A 22,065-nucleotide genomic window follows, 5' to 3' on the forward strand; every position below is an offset into this window, starting at 1 on the left:
GTCCCAATGAAATCCATATTGATCATGAACTGGATGCAGTACTGGAAGTCATTACGAAGAATGGTACCACACCCACTCACAATAAGATGGATATTGATACCAACCAGGCTGCAATATTAAAAGTCAATTATATGATCACTGTTGAGTATGATGATGGGCTGAAATACGTATATGGCTACACCATCGTCTAAATGTACTGGAAATTATTACTGACATATGCATATGTCCCTTACATGATACTTATCGATATCACCTCTTCCTTTGTAAAGGCGATGGAAGTTTCTGAAGGAGGGATTGTATCAGCATCACTGCAGTAGTGTGAGAGGTCCCATTTACGATGTATTCACTGTGCCCTACAACGCCACCACCACTGCCACTACCGACAATGCCAGTAATACTAGCAGCCCCGTCATACTGCGTACGTATCGACAACACCAGTAGTGCCTGCAGTCCCATCGACAAGATGATCACCACACCTGTCGATTATGTCACTACGACCAGGTCTGGCAACATCATCATCATCATCACAATGATCCCGGTATGCACTGACGACATCGGCGTGTCTTCTGAAGTGTGTCCCACGCTCCCTGCGCCATGGACCTTCTCGATGCCATCGTCTTAGACCTAGCAGAACAACAAAATCCTGCCCTGTAAATGATCACCTGGTGATTCACATGCCCACATTGGACTATGCTGTGATTTCTGGCACTTCTGAGGAATGTATCTCGCATGCTCGGATAGAAAATTCTAATCCAGGCTACCGGTACCCTAATATTTTCCTTAACACATACCTTCCTGTGTTGGAAAGTGAGGTTCCCAGAATCGCCAACGAACCAAATCATCCATCCGTTAAGTACAGTGCATTTCTAGGCTGTAATCTCACGCGCATTCAGAAAGAAGTTAGTAATGGTGTTGAGGAAAAGTCCATTTTGTACATTGGGGGGATAATGGAGCGTTATTACGGATCGTGTCGACTGCAGATTGGTTCAGAATATTTACCAACACTGTCATACTGGGCCATTTTTCCGGAATACAAGTAAGCAGACACTCGCAAGGGAACATTTCCAACTGTAAAAGAGTGATCTTGACGAAAATTAGTGGGTAGGTAGAGGGGTCTAATTAATGTAATAAATATATATTTGTTTTTGCCCAATTTTTCTTTCAAGGGGTAAAACATACCCTTAAACGTAATTTGGAATATTTATTATAGTTTAGAGGGGATATCTTCGAAATCATGATATATAAAATATGTTTCATATAAAACTTAAAAAGTAAATAACGTTCTTGGAAACTGAATATTCAGCTTCTGTAATAATTTGAAGTTTTGCAAAACATTTAAAATAATTTTTGAAAAATGGGTACTTATGTCACAACATAAATTAAAGAAACTTTCTGGTCACATAAATCAATGTGTAATGAAGCTGATTTGTGAAATCTTATTTTTGAAAAAAAAGCTTTACACAGCCTTGTGTTGGGCCATTCCCAACATACCCAGCTAAAATATTGAAATGTTCATTGTTACTCTAATTATTTATCTCACATATTTTAGTTCTATGTTTTAATTTCTCATTGTAGGTTCTATATTAACGTTTTTCTGCCTTTCAGTTTACATCTTCTCAAGGGTACTTTATTAACTGAAAACGGTAAGTAACTCATTATTACAATAGAATTATTGCAATAATAATAAACCCTAAAGAAATGTTTGAAATATATTTTGTATACCATGCACATAAAATGAACGAAATTTATTCAAGTAATACACATAACTATGATACAAAATAACTATGATACAAAATATAGCGAAATTCTCATATTGTGGCGGATGATACTCCAACATCCTGATCTGTACAAGGCATATTTCAGTACAGTGGGAAACCTTGATGAAGAGAACAGGTTATGTACTAGTGACTGCAGCTTGGTTATATTGTTTCTCAAAACTAGCAAAGTTAGAAATTATTACGAAAGTTGATTATATTTCTTCAAGGATGTTATTTACTTTCAACTTTCACATAAAACACGTTTTTATGTATATCAAGGCTTCGAAGATACTCTCTCTAAACATAATATGACAAATTACTTATTAAGCTGCGTTTTACTCCTTAAAAGCGAAACTGAGCAGAAACGAAAAAAAATATGTATAGCATTATTTTGACGCCTCAACGTACTCATCAAGTTTCATCAAAGCTGTTTATTTGCACTTGGGAAATTCACCTTGTCAGTTGTGTACTCTGAATCGATTTGTACTCACATGCCTTCGATCTAGTACTTGGGAAGGGGGGGGGGATCCATTTTATCCATCTTCCAAAAGATAGTGCCACTAAACAGACATGTATTAATGTCGAAAATACTGCTAAGGGGTAAGTTCCGTTTCACTTGGTCGCTCCTAGCTTGCGATAGAAATTAACCGACATATGCGGAGCGTATGACTACATGCATAACGTCTAATGTCTGTAGGTATTGTAACTTAACTGGTATCTCATTCTTCATTAAACTCGAGGATCTGATAACATCTGAGAGTCTTAATGCAGACTATTCAGTTCATGTTGCTATTCTCTGAGGGCATCACAGAACAGTACGTCTGGATCAAAATCATATCTCCACTATTATTTACCCAAATGAATGAAAACGGTGACAAACGCCATTTTTGGCAAAGATCTCTAAACTTGGGTACTACAAGTGAGTATTTATAATGGTATCTAATTGATTACATTAGCCAGGGACCAATATGTGTGGATACCTGAACTCGCATACTAAGAATGAGTACTTAGAATGGCATCTAATGGGAGTGAGTATTTAGAATGGCATATAATTCCTTGCTAGCCAGAAACCAAGGTGTGTAGACATGCCTTCTGAGGCAAACAAGTATTTAGAGTTTTAGAATGCCCACCAGCAGGAGTACTGCCTTTAATTAGTTTATACAGAGTTCGTGGGCCTACTAGCTCCGACGGTGAGTTGTGAACGTGATCCCACTGCCTCTCATACGACGTTCATAGAACGACTCATACACTATACAGCGAAATATCCAGTTGTACGCTCATGTGACTCCAGTCTTAACCAGCTGGAATCATGCATCAGGGGTAATCCTGTGAGATGGCTGCCTTGTGAGCTCAAATAACTTGCAAAGGGTGTTGATGACACACATATACACTCCTGGAAATTGAAATAAGAACACTGTGAATTCATTGTCCCAGGAAGGGGAAACTTTATTGACACATTCCTGGGGTCAGATACATCACATGATCACACTGACAGAACCACAGGCACATAGACACAGGCAACAGAGCATGCACAATGTCGGCACTAGTACAGTGTATATCCACCTTTCGCAGCAATGCAGGCTGCTATTCTCCCATGGAGACGATCGTAGAGATGCTGGATGTAGTCCTGTGGAACGGCTTGCCATGCCATTTCCACCTGGCGCCTCAGTTGGACCAGCGTTCGTGCTGGACGTGCAGACCGCGTGAGACGACGCTTCATCCAGTCCCAAACATGCTCTATGGGGGACAGATCCGGAGATCTTGCTGGCCAGGGTAGTTGACTTACACCTTCTAGAGCACGTTGGGTGGCACGGGATACATGCGGACGTGCATTGTCCTGTTGGAACAGCAAGTTCCCTTGCCGGTCTAGGAATGGTAGAACGATGGGTTCGATGACGGTTTGGATGTACCGTGCACTATTCAGTGTCCCCTCGACGATCACCAGTGGTGTACGGCCAGTGTAGGAGATCGCTCCCCACACCATGATGCCGGGTGTTGGCCCTGTGTGCCTCGGTCGTATGCAGTCCTGATTGTGGCGCTCACCTGCACGGCGCCAAACACGCATACGACCATCGTTGGCACCAAGGCAGAAGCGACTCTCATCGCTGAAGACGACACGCCTCCATTCGTCCCTCCATTCACGCCTGTCGCGACACCACTGGAGGCGGGCTGCACGATGTTGGGGCGTGAGCGGAAGACGGCCTAACGGTGTGCGGGACCGTAGCCCAGCTTCATGGAGACGGTTGCGAATGGTCCTCGCCGATACCCCAGGAGCAACAGTGTCCCTAATTTGCTGGGAAGTGGCGGTGCGGTCCCCTACGGCTCTGCGTAGGATCCTACGGTCTTGCGTGCGTCGCTGCGGTCCGGTCCCAGGTCGACGGGCACGTGCACCTTCCGCCGACCACTGGCGACAACATCGATGTACTGTGGAGACCTCACGCCCCACGTGTTGAGCAATTCGGCGGTACGTCCACCCGGCCTCCCGCATGCCCACTATACGCCCTCGCTCAAAGTCCGTCAACTGCACATACGGTTCACGTCCACGCTGTCGCGGCATGCTACCAGTGTTAAAGACTGCGTTGGAGCTCCGTATGCCACGGCAAACTGGCTGACACTGACGGCGGCGGTGCACAAATGCTGTGCAGCTAGCGCCATTCGACGGCCAACACCGCGGTTCCTGGTGTGTCCGCTGTGCCGTGCGTGTGATCATTGCTTGTACAGCCCTCTCGCAGTGTCCGGAGCAAGTATGGTGGGTCTGACACACCGGTGTCAATGTGTTCTTTTTTCCATTTCCAGGAGTGTATATAGCAACAACAGTATCATGACCATCTATCAGGCAAACTATGCCTTATACGAAACAAGCAGTTTTATGTCATATCTGTGGGCTGCCATTAGATAGAAAAGCGGAAACATCACACTGAGAGCAGTGTCATCTGTCTGGGAATTCCACGGCACAGTACACACTACATGGAAATTTAGTTACTAACTACCGTGACAAATACCCGTTGTCTTTCACAATGTGAGTTACTATAACTATAGCTTTCTTTTTGAGCACTTGAGTGATTTCGGTTATAGAGGCGGTAAGGTTAGTGCTCTACCTGATAACGTTAAAAAATACATCTCCTTCTCGAAACGAATGATGCTACAAATATCGCTCCTATTCTTGGATTCATTACGTTTCACTCACGCACCTCTTCAGAAAGTTACTGAGACAATGTGTCAGGAGGACATGCACATGGATTGACAGCTCCTCCTGATGACGCAAAATTTCAGCTTGTGATGAAATATATCTGGGTGAGGGGACTCGACAAAACAACATTTCCTTGCATAGCCGCATTCACCACTAAACCTACAGACACTTCCATACTGGATGTGGAGTAAGGCCATGGGGTGAATGTTTGGCAGGAGTTAAACATCCCTACATCAGGAGGTGATGCCCGACTATACAGGGGCACAGAAATGCGAGAACTTTCAGAGTATGTGCATGGACACATACACTCTGGATCCTGCCTTTTATTACATCACTTTCGTGTGACGAAACGTTAAGACAGAGAAATTTCGATATCGAACTGTTGACTCATGTTGGCATTCCGCTTTTTTTCCAACACAGGATTTGCGGGGGGCTTTGCCAGTGTGTGCATAGGTATACCAACTCATATAAAACGTGAATGAGAGAAAAGGAGTGCAAAGATTTGACTCACATCCTCTATGTCTATGGAGACTTCCGATGGTTGTCCTACAAGGCAACTGTCACATCAGGTAAGGCAGAAGATGTGGCTGCGGACTCTGGTCAGAGTTACGTCGTTGCAACAGAATTGGCATGCCCCATCCACTGTCTTGATGCTTACAACGACTTGCCATTGCGTGCGGAGCGACTAGTGCAGTGGTTCTGTCCCCGAGTTGATGACAACACAGGAAACATACAGAGATACATTATGCCCAACAGAAACCTCCAGCTGTGCCTCAATTTGAAAATGGATCTTATTAAAGTTACCCATGCTATCACCTACAAACAGTCATGCTGTCAATACATAAAAGAGGTTTCACACGACATATGATTTAAAAAAGAATTTTATTAAATTAATGAACAGTTCGGTTTCCGGAAAAACTAGAGAATACGTGAGAAAGCGTCGCGAAATTCATTTACTTTACCGTTGGGATGGATGTTACGGCTCTAGGTATTACATTGCCAGGCGCAGTTTCAAGCAGGTCACAATGTTCTATCAATGATTAGTGGGTCTGGAGATGTCTAAGCTTGTTGTGGAGTTCACAGACCCCATCAGCGTGTGTACTGGGCCTTTCCAGACTTCTCATGTATCACTCCCACCATGAGTTTGCGATACCAAATTTTGCCAGTCCAAAGATACTTCATATGGACACAGAGAGTTTGATATATTGGGTGAAATACTACACTCCACATGCAGTATTAAGGTAGCATCCTGAAGCATTTGGCATATCCATATATGCAGCTGATAATCCTCGTAGCATTACATCTCAAAAGAATTGTGGAGTTTGTGGGGCTCAGATCGAAAATGTATGCGTACTGTGTGTGTGTGTGTGTGTGTGTGTGTGTGAGAGAGAGAGAGAGAGAGAGAGAGAGAGAGAGAGAGAGAGAGAGAGAGGACCGTTTGTCATTGATGTGTATACAGGGTGTTACAAAAAGGTACGGCATAACTTTCAGGAAACATTCCTCACACACAAAGAAAGAAAATTTGTTATGTGGACATGTGTCCGGAAACGCTTACTTTCCATGTTAGAGCTCATTTTATTACTTCTCTTCAAATCACATTAACCATGGAATGGAAACACACAGCAACAGAACGTACCAGTGTGACTTCAAACACTTTATTACAGGAAATGTTCAAAATGTCCTCTGTTAGCGAGGATACATGCATCCACCCTCCGTCGCATGGAATCCCTGATGCGCTCATGCAGCCCTGGAGAATGGCGTATTGTATCACAGCCGTCCATAATACGAGCACGAGGAGTCTCTACATTTGGTACCGGGGTTGCGTAGACAAGAGCTTTCAAATGCCCCCATAAATGAACGTCAAGAGGGTTGAGGTCAGGAGAGCGTGGAGGCCATGAAATTGGTCCGCCTCTACCAATCTATCGGTCACCGAATCTGTTGTTGAGAAGCGTACGAACACTTCGACTGAAATGTGCAGCAGCTCCATCGTGCATGAACCACATGTTATGTCGTACTTGTAAAGGCACATGTTCTAGCAGCACAGGTAGAGTATCCCGTATGAAATCATGATAACGTGCTCCATTGAGCGTAGGTGGAACGAAACTAAAATGAGCTCTAACATGGAAATTAAGCGTTTCCGGACACATGTCCACATAACATCTTTTCTTTTTTTGTGTGTGATTTCCTGAAAGTTTGGCCATACCTTTTTGTAACACCCTGTTTATGCATGTGAATACAGTGTGCTGAGAAACTTGTAAGGATATCGCATGGAAGGTTGTGATGGGCAATAATTGTTTTTAGTAAAAAACTGCGCCGTTTTAGATTAATTAGTACTAAAGTTTTTCAGTGAGGCCGTTGCATGTGCAAAATCAAGCAGACCGACAGAGATGGTGTCGGCAAACGTGATCTGTTTTTGGTTTCCTAAAACTGAACAATAGAGCGATACAAAATAGGACATGGGACGGTAGTAACGATCGACCCTAAGTTAAAGGCTGAGCAGTGTCTTGCACTATCGCCTACGCTCCAACACAACTGACGCTAATTGTATCTAGCAGGGCGCCTGAAATTGCATACGAAACGGCCTCACTGGCTAATATCAGAGCTAATTAACTCGGAAACGGCGCACCGTACAGAATTTTTTTCTTAACAGTTATTTCTCAGCGCAATATACCCTGAAACACCCTTACAAAATTTTCAGACTGATTCTGACCAACCCGTATACTGAGAGCTATGTACAGTCGTGGACAAAACGAGCGAGACCCCTAGCCTTTTCGTTATGCTGATCCGCACAGCTTTAAAGTCTGCTACACAACATAACAGGCAAGGCGACGAAATGCTACCAACATATTATGCGCAGGCTTGGAATTGATAAACTACCCGTACTTTACAATGAAATGAATACTTTCACTTGCATACAGGCGTTGATATAAGTCAACGGGGACAGTTGAATATGTGTGCCCCAACCGGATCTCGAACCCCGGATCTCCTGCATGCATGGCAGACGCTCTATCCATCTTTTTTTTCGTTTTGTTCGATATAGTTCGTTGCGTTTGGTCTGGGCGGACGTCACAAGACATCCGCTCAAGTTGATCATTGATTCCTTGACTCAGTTTTCTTTATTACAAAGACCACGCATCCCTCTGACCGATCACGCTGAGTTATCGTGCCTGCAAATAGTGAATGAGACATGTCCGAAGAACAGATACCATCTTCATATATGCTTAGTTACGGTTCTCCGGACATGTGACCATCTTCTTCTGTGCAGATGCACAAACAGTGCCATCACTCTTACGGGAATCGGCAGTAAAGCCGCGAGTAATGAGTATAATGGGCAAGAGCACTACGAATATAGTGTGGGATATTAAGTTATGAATGTGGGTCTCACGGGAGGCGTGGCAGAGATAAGTCCCTGCAGTCGTACTATTCTCTGTGTTCTCGGTGGCTCGGATGTATAGAGCGTCTACCATGTAACCATGAGATCCCGGGTTCGAGTACTGGGCACACATTTTCAACTGTTCCCGTTGACTTATATCAACATCTGTACACAGCTAAGGATATTCATTTCATTGTAATTTCATTCTAACGAGGCACATGGTCACCGATGGTATCTGTTCTTTCGGACATGTCCGAAACAACAGATACTATCTTCATGTATGTTTCCATACTTTGTCACACTGTTTTCAATAATGTGTAAGACTATATTAAATGCTGATTAGTGTGTAAACACGACACGTAAATATAAGATGTAAATGAAAGAAGAAACGTTAATTAGTATGAACTGTACTAATAAATATGAATTTTAGCTTATCAAGGTAACATAACTATTTTAGTAAGACAGAGCACCCCAAATCGTTACGAACTAGCAAAATAATATGCGCATTCGGCCGCGAAACGGTCTGTGTCAACGTTCAGACGAGTCATACTGGATTACCGTTGCTGACCTACCATGAAATTGTGCAAATTTAGCAAATGAAGATTCACAACGAAATTCAGTTAATCATTTAGTGCCACATGTAAGTCAATTCAATTATTGACAGAAGCGGAAAACGTAGGCAGTAACAAGTAAGAAATTCTACAAGATTTTCATATTTACATCCGCAGGGCGCCAAGCATAATAAAGGTAGCAATAAATCGTACTGGGGGCACGAGAATTTCTTGAAATTGCTTTACTGATAGTTTATCTGCCTTCATCAAGATTAGAACCGAAAACAAACCAGTCCTACCTGGCAGTAGCAAACACCTTTCACTACGCTAGCAGACAACACAGGAAAACAGCCCTCTATTAGTACCCCACACATGAATAAGGCGGCAATTTCGCAATGAAAATGGCAAAATGATCCGCAGTTTCCGTTGCAAACAGCTTTCTGGACACAAAAACATGAATTTTCTACCTTTATGTCACCGCTTATATGACAATCATTCAGGATGTTTATCGAAAGAACAAAATACTGTTATTAGCGAGTAAATTTAGTAGCCTGCCGGCGCAGGTTAGCCGTGCGTTCAAATGGTTCAAATGGCTCTGAGCACTATGGGACTTAAAATCTGTGGTCATCAGTCCCCTAGAACTTAGAACTACTTAAACCTAACTAACCTAAGGACATCACACACATCCATGCCCGAGGCAGGATTCGAACCTGCGGCCGTAGCAGTCCCTCGGTTCCGGACTGAGCGCCTAGAACCACTAGACCACCGCGGCCGGCAGCCGTGCGTTCAACAGCGTCATATTGTGGACCGCGCGGCTGCTTGCGCCATGAGTTCGAATCCTTCCCCGGGCATGGATGTGTGTTAGGTTAGGTAGGTTTTAGTATTTCTAGGTATAGGGGACTGATGACCTAAGTAATTTGGTGGCATAGTTCTTAGAGCCATATTTTGACCTTCCGCGTAAATTTTCTTTACATAAACGTCCGAATCCTAAGATTGCGTTGACATAGAAGCTCACTTTTTTTACACCACCAAGGGACCGTATACCGCAGGAAGTGCGATACATTTCCGCTTATTATGTCCACCCGTACTCGAGGTAAACGGGTTTTAAGGATTGGGTAGACCGATAGTCGGTCAAGAAAGTGAGACTAGTAGGGTTCTATTTTTACCGATTTAGGTGACGAAATCCTAACGACGAAAATAGCTACGACAGTTACTCAAGATGAGGGCCGCATAAATAATTCTCCCTACACTTTATTTGAAATGTTATAGATGCAGTCGATACATCAGCATATTACTCGTAGCTACCCTTTCGATCCAAATCACGTTTACAGGAATGCAAATAAAATCCATTTACCTATCCACGTGGTAATTCAGATCCCAGTATTAATGCCATTGCGTGTTAATAGTGCGAGCATTCCCATTGCTAGCTAGCTTACGAAACACTTCGGCTAATGAAGGTTTTCTGGCTGCTGCGAGTCTAATCGAGAATTCTAAATATTGTAGAATACGTTTGGCAGCTATGTAGCCGTTTATTTCCTGGGGTGGTGCAGAATTATCCAACTAAATTTACTCGCTAATAACAGTATTTTGCTATGTCGATAAACATACCGAATGATTGTCACATAAGCGGTGACATAATGGTAGAAAATTCATGTATTGAGTCCAGAAAGCTCTATGCAACGGAAACTGCAGATAATCTTGCCATTTTCATTGCGAAATTGCCGGCTTATTCATGTCTGGTGTAATAATAGAGGGCTGTTTTCCTGTGTTGTCTGCTAGCGTAGTGAAAGGTGTTTGCTGCTGCACGGGAGGTCTGGTTTGTTTTCGGTTCTAATCTTGATGGAGGCAGATAGACTATCAGTAAAGCAATTTTAAGAAATTCTCGCGCCCCCAGTACGTTTTATTGCTACCTATGTTCAGTACCGGTGCCTTGTGGATGTAAATATGAAAATTTTGTAGAATTTCATACTTGTTTCTGCCTACTTTTACCGCTTCTATCAATAATTGAACTGACTTAAATATGGCACTGTATGGTTTTTAACTGAATTTCGTTGTGAATCTTCACGCACTGCTAAATTTGCACACTCTCATGGGAGGTCAGCAACGGTAATCCAGTATGACTCGTCTGAACGTTGACACAGACCGTTTCGCGGCCGAATGTGCATAATATTTTGCTAATTCGTAACGATCTGGGGTACGCTGTCTTACTAAAATAGTTATGGTATCTTGATAAGCTAAAATTCATATTTATTAGTACAGTTCATACTGATTAGCGTTTCTTCTTTCATTTATATCTTATATTTACGTGTTGTGTTTAACACGCTAATCGCATTAATATAGTCTTACACATGATTGAAAACAATGAGACAAAGTTCGGATAGTTTTTCAATTTCACTCCTGCGCGTAGTATGTTGGCAGCACTTCGTCGCCTCGCCTCTTATGCTGTGTAGCAGAATTTAAAGCTCTGTGGATAAGCATAACGAAAAGGCGAGGGGTCTCGCCCGTTTTGTCCATGACTGTAAATGTCTGTGTGTTGTGGAGTTTTTCTTCACCTGCTACTAGCTGTAACAATTAACCCTGCTGTTCGCATGTACTGTATGTATTGAATAGAAGCATATAAATAACCGGTATTACCATATATCCTCATGATTTTGTTGCCCCGTACTGAAGCAACTGAGTATCGGTTTTATCTCTACTTACCTTAAAGTGCGCTTTAATTAAAGTGGAGCTCATCATCAAATATTGGCTCTGTGGAGTACTGACTACGACTTTGACGTGTTACCTCTGTTTTATGTTTTCACGAATAAAATGACTAATAATCAGCGACATAATGCGCAGGCTTCCTGAATATATACATGCATCGAGCAGATCTTGTCGTACTTAATTTCAACTGTATCTCCACGTCGCTTCTGTTTGATGTCCTATTTCATGATACACAACCAGTTCTCTAAACGAAAAGTACGTTAACAGTTAATTTTTTTCTTAAGAAATATACTTTTCCGAGATGCACTCTGAGATTGGTGTGTCACGTGTGTGTAGGTAACAGGAGCCGAACAAAACGTAAACGCATAATTTATTAGTCTGAGATACATGAGAAGTAGCAGGAAGGTCGATACGCAGCACCACGCTGTGTCGTAGCGAGCTGGTTTGGGGAGAAGATTGTTTTGGGAGTACCGAGTGTGCCACTGAGGGTTATAGCCGACGCTGCTGCGTGCTAGTCTCGAGCCAGCTATATATGTAAACATACCATCTGCTGAAAGGCTCACACAATTCCTCATCTACGTGCAGTGTTTTAATTACGAACTTATGATTTTCAGCTGTGTGTTTATCAGTTTATATAGAATGTGGTGGTAAAAGTACGGAAAGAGCTTTCTGTTACTGTCCCCAACTATATCGAACAAGCCCATTTTACAGCAAATGAGGAGACTTACAAGGAATCCCTGGAGTACGAGGTCGCAAGTTCAGTCTCTCGTAATACTCATTTTAAAGTGTTGTGTTAACAGTTGTCTCAGGAAAAATTTTAGCTGATAATGACTCTCCGTGTGCATCAGGAGGGCAACAGAAAATGAGTGTCCGGGAGGTGCTGAGATCTACCTTGGGACGTGTGTATTACACTACACAATACGGATACCGTCGACATTCGACAAATGTTCAAAACAGACCATTAACTCGCACCATGAACACCGAATGAAAAATGGTGGTCCACAGTGATCACAATGAAAAATGGGGCTACACAGTGTTCGCAAAGGTTCGCACCATCACGATCGAAGGCGAGCTCCTTCAGAGTAACAAAACGTGCTGCACGTTCAGCTAGGTATCTACTCTTATAGAAGGCATATAGAATCATATTGATGTAGCGAAGTGATGAGAACTGATGGAATGTGATAGCATGCCAATAAATGCAGAACAGTCTGTCGTGGAGCTTATCATAGATCTGGCCATCCTTCGAGGCGTAGCCGCATTTAGTGCAAGAGAATTATTTATAGGCTCGAAATAAACGAAGAAGCGGAGGCTGAATTTGTCCAGTTGTTCCAGATGGTATGGAATTCAATGTCACAAACTTTTCAGGAGGGATATCTTGCTCTAAAGGTGTGATTTTTATACGCAAAGCTGGCCGCTGTGGCCGAGCGGCTCTAGGTGCTTCAGTCCGGAACCACGCGGCTGCTACGGTCACAGGTTCGAATCCTGCATAGGTCTAAGTAATTCTAAGTCTAGGGGACTGATGACTTCAGATGTTAAGTCCCATAGTGCTTACAGCCATTTGAACCACTTTATACGCAAACCAGGAATGAAGCAAGAGGAAGTTACGAATACTTTGACCAGCTATTGGCTCATACCATAGTTACAGTTCTCTTATGCGCTTTTTCCCACTCTTGCTCGCTGTGACGTAAATATTCCCTACTGCCTTGCAAGATCACGCACATGAGAATCACAGCGGGCAGAGCACCTCCAACTTCTCGTAGCACAATAAATAACTTTCCAACCAATTTACCATCCAGATTAACAGTCGGCATAATTGTTTACGAACGCGTTAAGGCATTGATGTTAGTTGATCTTTATAAAACTCTTTTGGTAACCCTAATTTCCATGTTTTCTTTCACATGCATTTCTTCTTCAAATCGCGATTGGTCGAAGTCGAAAACACATTTGTTACTCGACGATGGGATAAGTTTTTTTCATCCCATCTACAAATCTGAGGGATGACTCCGCAGTTAGTTTTGCATCGTCAAGTTGACGCTTTGTTTAGACTTTCGTTATTTTGCGGCTTCCAATTCTATAGTTCTGTTTTGAACTTATGCAACCATGCACTGCTTTCCCTTGAAGTCACTGTCGCACTCAATGTGACGTGCATAACGTGATAGGTCACTATCTTGAACATCCTGTAAACTAAATCGAGCATCCATGAAACGCCCAAACAGCAGTTTTTGTAACGAGTCCGTCTTGTACTCCCTTGAATATCCGTAGTTTTTCTTATGTACTACACGGTAATATTGCTGCGGACTTATTCGAAATCTGTTCGTAACTCTTTTTTCGCTGTGCTGCGGATGAAAACCCACGTACACAATTATATTTAGTACCCGCTCCTTGGACGAGGATTGTCCTTTACTATGTCCCACTGGAGACGGGATTTGTGGCCCCCTGTGCAAGAAGGATGTTGACCTACATGGCTCGACACGTGTTTCAATTTCACTTTCACTTGTTAAGCATCTTCACCTTCATTGTACTCTTCACGTACATTACCTGCACAGTCGAGCCGGCCGTTGTGTCCGAGCGGTTCTAGACGCTTCAGTCTGGAAACGCGCGACCGCTACGGTCGGAGGTTCGAATCCTGCCTCGGGCATGGATGTGTGTGATGTCCTTAGGTTAGTCAGGTTTAAGTAGTTCTAAGTTCTAGGGGACTGAGGACCTCAGATGTGGAGTCCCATAGTGCTCAGAGCCATTTGGCAACACTCTAGGACTCGGAAGTGTCTGGAGGACGTGTTGTCTTCCGCTCGAGCGATGCAGTGATGTATTTGCTAGTGGGCTACGTTTGCCTGCCATGGTCGTCGTGTGAGGATGTGTAGTGCTTACGTCGTAGCTACGCGGAGGAGGTCGAGCGAGACAGCCGCGCGGGATTAGCCGAGCGGTCTAGGGCGCTGCAGTCATGGACTGTGCAGCTGTTCCCGGCGGCGGTTCGAGTCCTCCCTCGGGCATGTGTGTGTGATGCCCTTAGGTTAGTTAGGTTTAAGTAGTTCTAAGTTCTAGGGGAATGATGACCACAGCAGTTAAGTCCCATAGTGCTCAGAGCCATTTGAACCATTAATGATGAACGTCGCTCTTGACGGTACATGATTCAAAATATTATCAGTTCAGAATACATTCATAGTAACTGAATATGACGCCTTGCAAGGTCGTAGCAAATGACGTAGCTAAGGCCTATGCTAAGCTGTCGTCTCTGCAAATGAGAGCGTATGTAGACAGTGAACCATCGCTAGCAAAGTCGGCTGTGCAACTGGGGCGAGCGCTAGGGAGTCTCTTTAGACCAGACCTGCCGTGTGGCGGCTCTCGGTCTGCAGTCATTGATAGTGGCGACACGCGGGTCCGACGTATACTAACGGACCACGGCCTATTTAAAGGCTACCACCTAGCAAATGTGGTGTCTGGCGGTGACACCACAGGACAGACAGGTGTATAATGGTCGATTTGTCCATTATGTAAAAGACCCTGACGGATGTTGAAATACGTGCGTTTAATCCATTTAAAATTGCAAAAAAATTGTTCCTATATGTAATAGCAGCTGTCGATGTCTGTACACATTATTTTAAGTTCTACAGCAGAACAAAAATGTTCATAGTACAAACCTGGTGTCCTATGTGCCATGCAATAAGCGACGTCAAAACGGTAATTGTTATCAGGCGCCAAAAAACATTAGTGCGTGTAACTGTAAAATGAACAAATAAAACGCAGTAACACATCAGTGTGCGTAAGCACTGTATCTCCATATGAAGCTTGTAGACCTTAAACTGCTGAATAAAAAACTCAGCTATCGTTGGGCTTGTGCTGGAAAGCATTTGTGCAGAAATATTCTAGGAACGGACCAGTGTCCAATGGTCCATTTCTCCATTACATAACACACGGTGGAGTAATATATTTGAGTATGTGCCCTTGCGATCCTGGGCCTAGCACATAAAAATTTATACGAGTATATTACAGGATCTGTCAGTGTGAAGAAAAAAATACATTTGAAGTGCTAAGTCAGTGCTACGTATGTGGGAGTGAAGATATTATCTGCATCGTAATCGGGATAAACCAGACGACTACCGGTATTAGGGATACTGTATCAAAAATGAATAGCTTATCTACAGACAAAAGTTCAGCATGAGTGAATATACAAACTTAAACGGCGTGCCTCCCCTGCTGACTCACAGCGCTCAGCTGCCTACCTGCCATATTGCATTATCATTGGGTGACACTGGTTTGCAGTGTAGCATCGAGCATATAACATTATCTTTATGTAATGCAGTGTGTGTGTGTGTGTGTGTGTGTGTGTGTGTGCATGCACTTTTACATTGACTTACACTATATAGCTTCGGCGTTTTGATAAGGGAATCCCGATAAGGTGCACACAAACACACTGCAATGGATGACGGCAGTATATGCTCAATGCAACAATGCAAGCTAATGTCACCCCACGACATTGTGATATGGTGGACAGACAGCTGAGCATGGTGGGTCAGCAGGGCAGGCAGGGCGTTTAAGTTTTAAGTTCATTCATGCCAAACTCTGGTCTGTAGATAAATCTATGTATGCAAAGTAAGGGTATTTGCTTTTGACACTCTACCCGTGATGCAGTTAGCCATCTCGTTGTCATGATCATGAAGCAGATAATGTGATAGCTCCCATATATATGGTACTGGCTTGGCGCTTTATATGCATTGTTTTCGTCACACTGACAGGTCCTGTAATATACTGATATAAATATTAACGTGCTAGTCCCAGGATGGCTAGAGGCACGTACTCTAATACTTTACTTCTTGTTGCTTTATATAGTAGTAAAATGATCCGTTGTACACTGCTCCGTTCATAGTGTATTTCTGCACAAATGTTTTAAAGCACAATCTCAGGGATGCTGAGTTCTGTAAAAAGCAACGTAAGGTCAACAAGCTGCGTAAAGACATACAGTGGTTACACATACTCATATGTTAATGAGAGTAGTTTTGTTTGTTCATTTTATAGTCGCATGCCGTAATATGTTTGGGTCCTGGCAACATACACCGTTTATGACCCTGTTTGTTGTTTGGCACATAGGGCACTAGTTTTGTTATGTGACCATTTTTGTACTTCCACACTAGTTAGGTATATTACTCATATTTCATATACAATGCACGCTTATCGTAATCAAAGCAGTTTATGCATGTTGTAAGATCTTATTCCTGTCAGTTAATAACAGTCAAAAGAATATGTACGGATTGCGATGTCGTCGTAAGACACCGTTCTTGCGTTGGCCGTCAAAAGCTCGCAGATGTGAACGTCAGTATCTGCCAACTCCAACAGGTGGAGCCAGTGTGGCAGTAGACGCAAATCAGGCGCCTCATCTTCCCTCTCAGGGAAGATTACGTGACACCTGCGCTCTCTCCGGCGCCGGCGTAAATGACGCCGTCGACAGTGCTAGGGGGCCAGTTCGTCAGTGCAGACCATCTCCTCATTACGACAGCTTTGCTGTGTGGGACAGCTGCCGTCGAGTTAGGTCTGCGAGAACCAGCCCAGCTAAAAAGATAGTTTACTGTTGAGTTGATCATGACTTTATTCAGAGATTGAAAATGCTTGTTACATTCTACACGATTGCTTCTCAAAAAGAAGTCAATGTGTTTCATTATTCGATTGTAGGTCAAAAAATTGCAGAATTAACATAGCAATTGTAGCATTGTCTATTGATATTCTGTAGTGTGCCCAGCTACGTTGGTCTGTCTCCTATTTCCTGGCCTAAGAATTACTGTTGCGATCACCCGACATACAACACACACATCGACAGTCAACAGTTTATTTATTTAATCGTATGGCTGGGGGCCCCCGTCGGGCGGACCGTTCGCCGGGTGCCGGTCTTTCAATGACGCCACTTCGGCGACCTGCAGTCGATGAGGATGATAGGATTATGATGAGGACAGCACAAACCCAGTCCCTGGGAGGAGAAAATTCCCCGACCCAACCGGGAATCGAAACCGGGCCCAGAGGACTGACAATCCGTCATGCTGGCCATTCAGCTGCTGGATGCGGACACAGTTAACAGCTCATATAGAGCAAAGATGTTGGTGATTTTAAATGTGTTAAAAGCAAATACTTCATCACCTGTCAGGATACTGTACATGGTGGACAAACCGAACATTGTACACCTGTTTACCGCTCGTGTAGTCTGCTTTAAATGTTTTACCGCACAAGTCCAGGTATGCTGGTTTTTGTAAACAGTAACTTAAGATTAACAGGTTGCATACAAAGATACAATGGTTATGTGAGTTGATATTTCGGTCCGACTACTTTTAAGTTTTCATGGTGTTGTTACACTCCCTAACATGGTTTGGGTCCTCGTAACGATGTGACTAAGGAAGAAGGGATTGATAACCTTGCAGTTAAGTCCGTTTAATCATCAAACTAACCAACCAACCTTTTAGCGACTACCGTTCTTCGAAGTTGCTTGCTTTTCAGGACATGTGCACTACCTCTGTAATGGAATCATTTTGCACTTACACATTAATCATTTTATGTGTATCTTAGATTGATTGCACGCTTATTATTACCAGTGTCTTCTTATTTCGTGTTTCGTTATGTTATTGCTATTAGTTAGTAACAGTGAGAGAACAATGTACATACATCATCAGGTGCCATAGCACATATGGCACTGACAATTCCGATTTAGATTGTTTTAAAAAGTAGAATGTTGATGACAGGTAGAAGCTTCTGACATGCAGGTCTGACATGGCTATTCTTAGTTTGACGTGTTTTTAAAGTCCAGTCCCTAAAGCAGGTTTGGCACCCTCACAGTAGATAAATAGATAAATCATTACGTATTGCCCGAAGTATGAAACAAAATTTCGTGATGAGAGCGCTTTGTGGTTCACATAATATCACTTGAATATGATTTGTAGTATATGAGCTTATCCAACTAGAAATTAACTCAGATCATGATATTAAAATATCGAAACGTGTCATAATTTATGAGCAGACACTGTGTTGAAAAGGGTTTTGATCACGTACTATGGTTGACCAGAACAGCATGATTATTATATTTATGTAAAATCCCAAAGTAATGTATTCCTGTGTTTTGCCCTTTGTAGTAAACCACAGTAGTTTTCGCGAAATTTATGCACAACTAAAATGAGTATAAGACATGGCGATTATAATTTGGTCGCGCATGGAAATATGTTTGTAATAATTCAGTGCTGCGATGTGCTGTTTCTGTTACGGCTGTGTCAGTGTCACTTGTAATAATTTATTGGTAAGATGAACATTGGCAACGGCCTTGCCGCAGTGGATACACCGGTTCCCGTCAGATCACCGAAGTTAAGCGCTGTCGGGCGGGGCCGGCAATTGGATGGGTCACCATCCGGGCCGCCATGAGCTGTTGCCATTTTTCGGGGTGCACTCAGCCTCGTGATGCCAACTGAGGAGCTACTCGACCGAATAGTAGCGGCTCCGGTCACAGAAAACCATCACAACGAACGGGAGAGCGGTGTGCTGACCACACGTCCCTCCTATCCCCATCCTCATCTGGGGATGATACGGCGGTCGGATGGTCCCGATGGGCCACTTGTGGCCTGAAGACGGAGTGTCTTTTTAAGACGAACATTAATCATTGTTTTTCAAATGATTCTAGATAGGTAAATGTTTTGAAGATAGCCATTAATATGCGCGACCTAACAATTTGTGTTTGTATAACAATTTTATGTTTTGTTGTTGTCATTCATTATATTGACTGAAACGCTTTATAAAGTTGCTTTGATACTCTTTTACTTAAAGAGCGACGCTCCCATTGCGTGCGGACGCCCTCGTAAATATGAAGTTTGACACTAGCTTCCTCGAACATTCCCTGTTACTACAGTTGGCTATGTTTGCCTTCAGTTGAAGTTTGACTTGTATAGTGAGCATATGTATATTGTGACATATATCTACCACCACTGAGGGATGCATGTATTGCCAATTTCAGGTACTTGTCATAAGTTCAGGCACTTGAAGTGCAGGTACATCTTAATCAGACAGGTAATTACCGTTCATATTTGTAATTTCATTTGTGTATCTTACTCTTCACTTACATATTTTTAATATCGTAGCCTCAGTAATTCAGACTTGATAATGAACCAGTTGGTTCGAAAGTAGTTACCTAAATACTTGTACCGCAACTGTGACGGATTTGTAAGAAACACTTCAGGAAAATTACTGTTTATAACAAATTACTCCCGCTATGGTGCACAGCACTAGAATGCAGCCACCCACTCAAGCGCTCTGCTTATAAAATTCGGAGAGGAGGAGGAGGAGGAGGAGGAGGAGGAGAGGGATATTGAATCCTAGTGATCCAGAGAGTGACCTTCATTTTCCCACTAGGAGACCACGTAACCAGCTCCTGCAAGTCCTTAACAGTGGGTAGAACTTGTTCAAGTCAGTACACCTATTTCGTGTACCACACACTTGTGCATGGGCAGGGCCCCCTGACGTCCATGTCAACGAAACTTCATACTCATAGTCAAGGTAATCAAGTATGCCCAATTGCATTATCTGTAAAATGATACCGGAACTCCATATTAGTGGATTAAACTGTGTATATTCAATCCTGTGCTGGTACCAGCAATGCCTCAGGTGCATGGGCAGGCCTGGGGGGCAGAGGGATTACCTAGTATATACCTCACCCAACTGTAGAACCTGATACCACCTCCTAAGGTGACGGTCATCTAGTGTACCCAACGCTGGAAGGGTTATCTGATAACCATAAATGATGCATCGTCTAACGTTTCCTGGTCCAGAACGTAAACTGCTCTCCTACCTATCCACTGCGGAAAATTACTGAAACCTTGGACAATGTGTAGAAATGCCGTTATTTTACCACAGTGGATGTACAATGTCGGTGTCACGAAGGGATTATTGATCCAAAACAGAGTTTTCGGCTCTATTTGGTGCCCAGCAATATCATCGCTTGCCATTCGTTTTGTGATATAAATCGCTGAGTTCCCAACGCTGAAGCCGCTGCCTAGACGATACCACTGTATTCTCCGAGGACAGCCAGGAACACCTGTTGCATTTTTGACTATCCACAAGAAATGCCCCTGTAGGCGCTTTTGTACCACGACACTCGGGTTGGAATCCATTGCCCTCTGCCAGCTGTCCGCCTACTGCAGGCACATTGCTCTATGCTTGTTTATGACTGTTAATAAAGGGCGTTAGCAACAAATTGGCTGCCCAAATCATATGTACCTCTACCCACCTTCAGCGGACAACCGTCCGCCCACCCTTTCCTATCGACACCAATTACAAAACCTATGGGGAGAGTTGTAGGCAGAAAGTAAAGTTCTGCCAAGACCTACGAGCATCTGACAGAATGAGTTCTGGCTGTTCTGATAGCTCATGGTGCAACGGAGGCTATTCTTGGTATTAAGAGATGAAATAACCATGTGACTAGCGAATGTTTATGATTGAGATAGGCTGTACAAACATGGTGATTCCAGCATTAAGTTCAGAGCTTTCATATTACTATGAAAACATTATTCCAGCCTATCTCTCTCAGAGTAACTGATAATTTCTCCTGCGACGTTTCCTGTAATACCAGCTACATTCTGCTTATCTTATTGTCCTAAATTATTCAATAATGTATGAGTGATCAACGACAGCATTAACTGATAGCGAATAGTGTGAAGAATTTATAAATGGAAAGTACAGTACTGTGGTTGTTGTGCAGTATGTGGAATATACACAACAATGCGCCTTTCACTTACAATTATGAATTTGTTCTACGAAGAAGCGACGGAAGAATTTATTAAGATGATTAAGCATTTAATTAGGGCAGTGATCGCTGTCACAGTCAGTGAGTCACCAACTGCCTATAGATGATGGTCTGGCGTTACTGCTCTCTAACATACAGAACTGGGTCCCGCGGGAAAGTCTGCTTGCACAATAGCACACAGCAATTGGGGGCACGTGGTATCACTCTTCAAGATTTATTTTCTTAGTAACGTAATTTGTCACTCGAAAAGGGCTAATATGAAGAATGTTAGGTTTACTCTCTAAATGCTGTGGCAATCAAACGGTGTAGTGAGAGAGGGGCTATGTCTCAAAACTTGAAGAACTGAGTTTTTGTCATTTCTAGTACACTCCTGACCTCTGTCATCTGTCATGGGAAGTAGAACAACGTGGCATTCTTCCAAGTTTTCTGCAGTAGAGTCTCTAAGTTCGAAAATACGTCCTCGTCATCATTTTCAGTGAGAGGAGGAGCTACGTCATTCAGTGATGTTGTCTGCTATGTCGTTGGCACAGTTATCGACATAGGAATGCTATGAGTTGTTACATAAAATTTATGTACGAGAAAGGTACGTTTTATGTAATGTTTGATGTTACATCTCTCTTCTTATATGCCCACTTCTCCTAAATTGTTATTTTGACCCACTTTGAACTGTGTATGTTACGTCAGTATTTTAATAATTGAAGTGATGTTTCTAGTAGCCCTGATATACAAAT

General features: G+C 43.0%; 1 pseudogene; it reads left to right on the top strand.

Annotated features, from left to right (window-relative positions):
• The first annotated feature begins 18,855 nt into the window (after positions 1 to 18,855).
• On the top strand, positions 18,856 to 18,973 carry LOC124723718 (annotated as a pseudogene).
• The last annotated feature ends 3,092 nt before the right edge of the window (positions 18,974 to 22,065 follow it).

This window comes from Schistocerca piceifrons, chromosome X (genome assembly GCF_021461385.2).
Source record: "Schistocerca piceifrons isolate TAMUIC-IGC-003096 chromosome X, iqSchPice1.1, whole genome shotgun sequence".
Lineage (NCBI taxonomy): Eukaryota > Metazoa > Arthropoda > Insecta > Orthoptera > Acrididae > Schistocerca > Schistocerca piceifrons.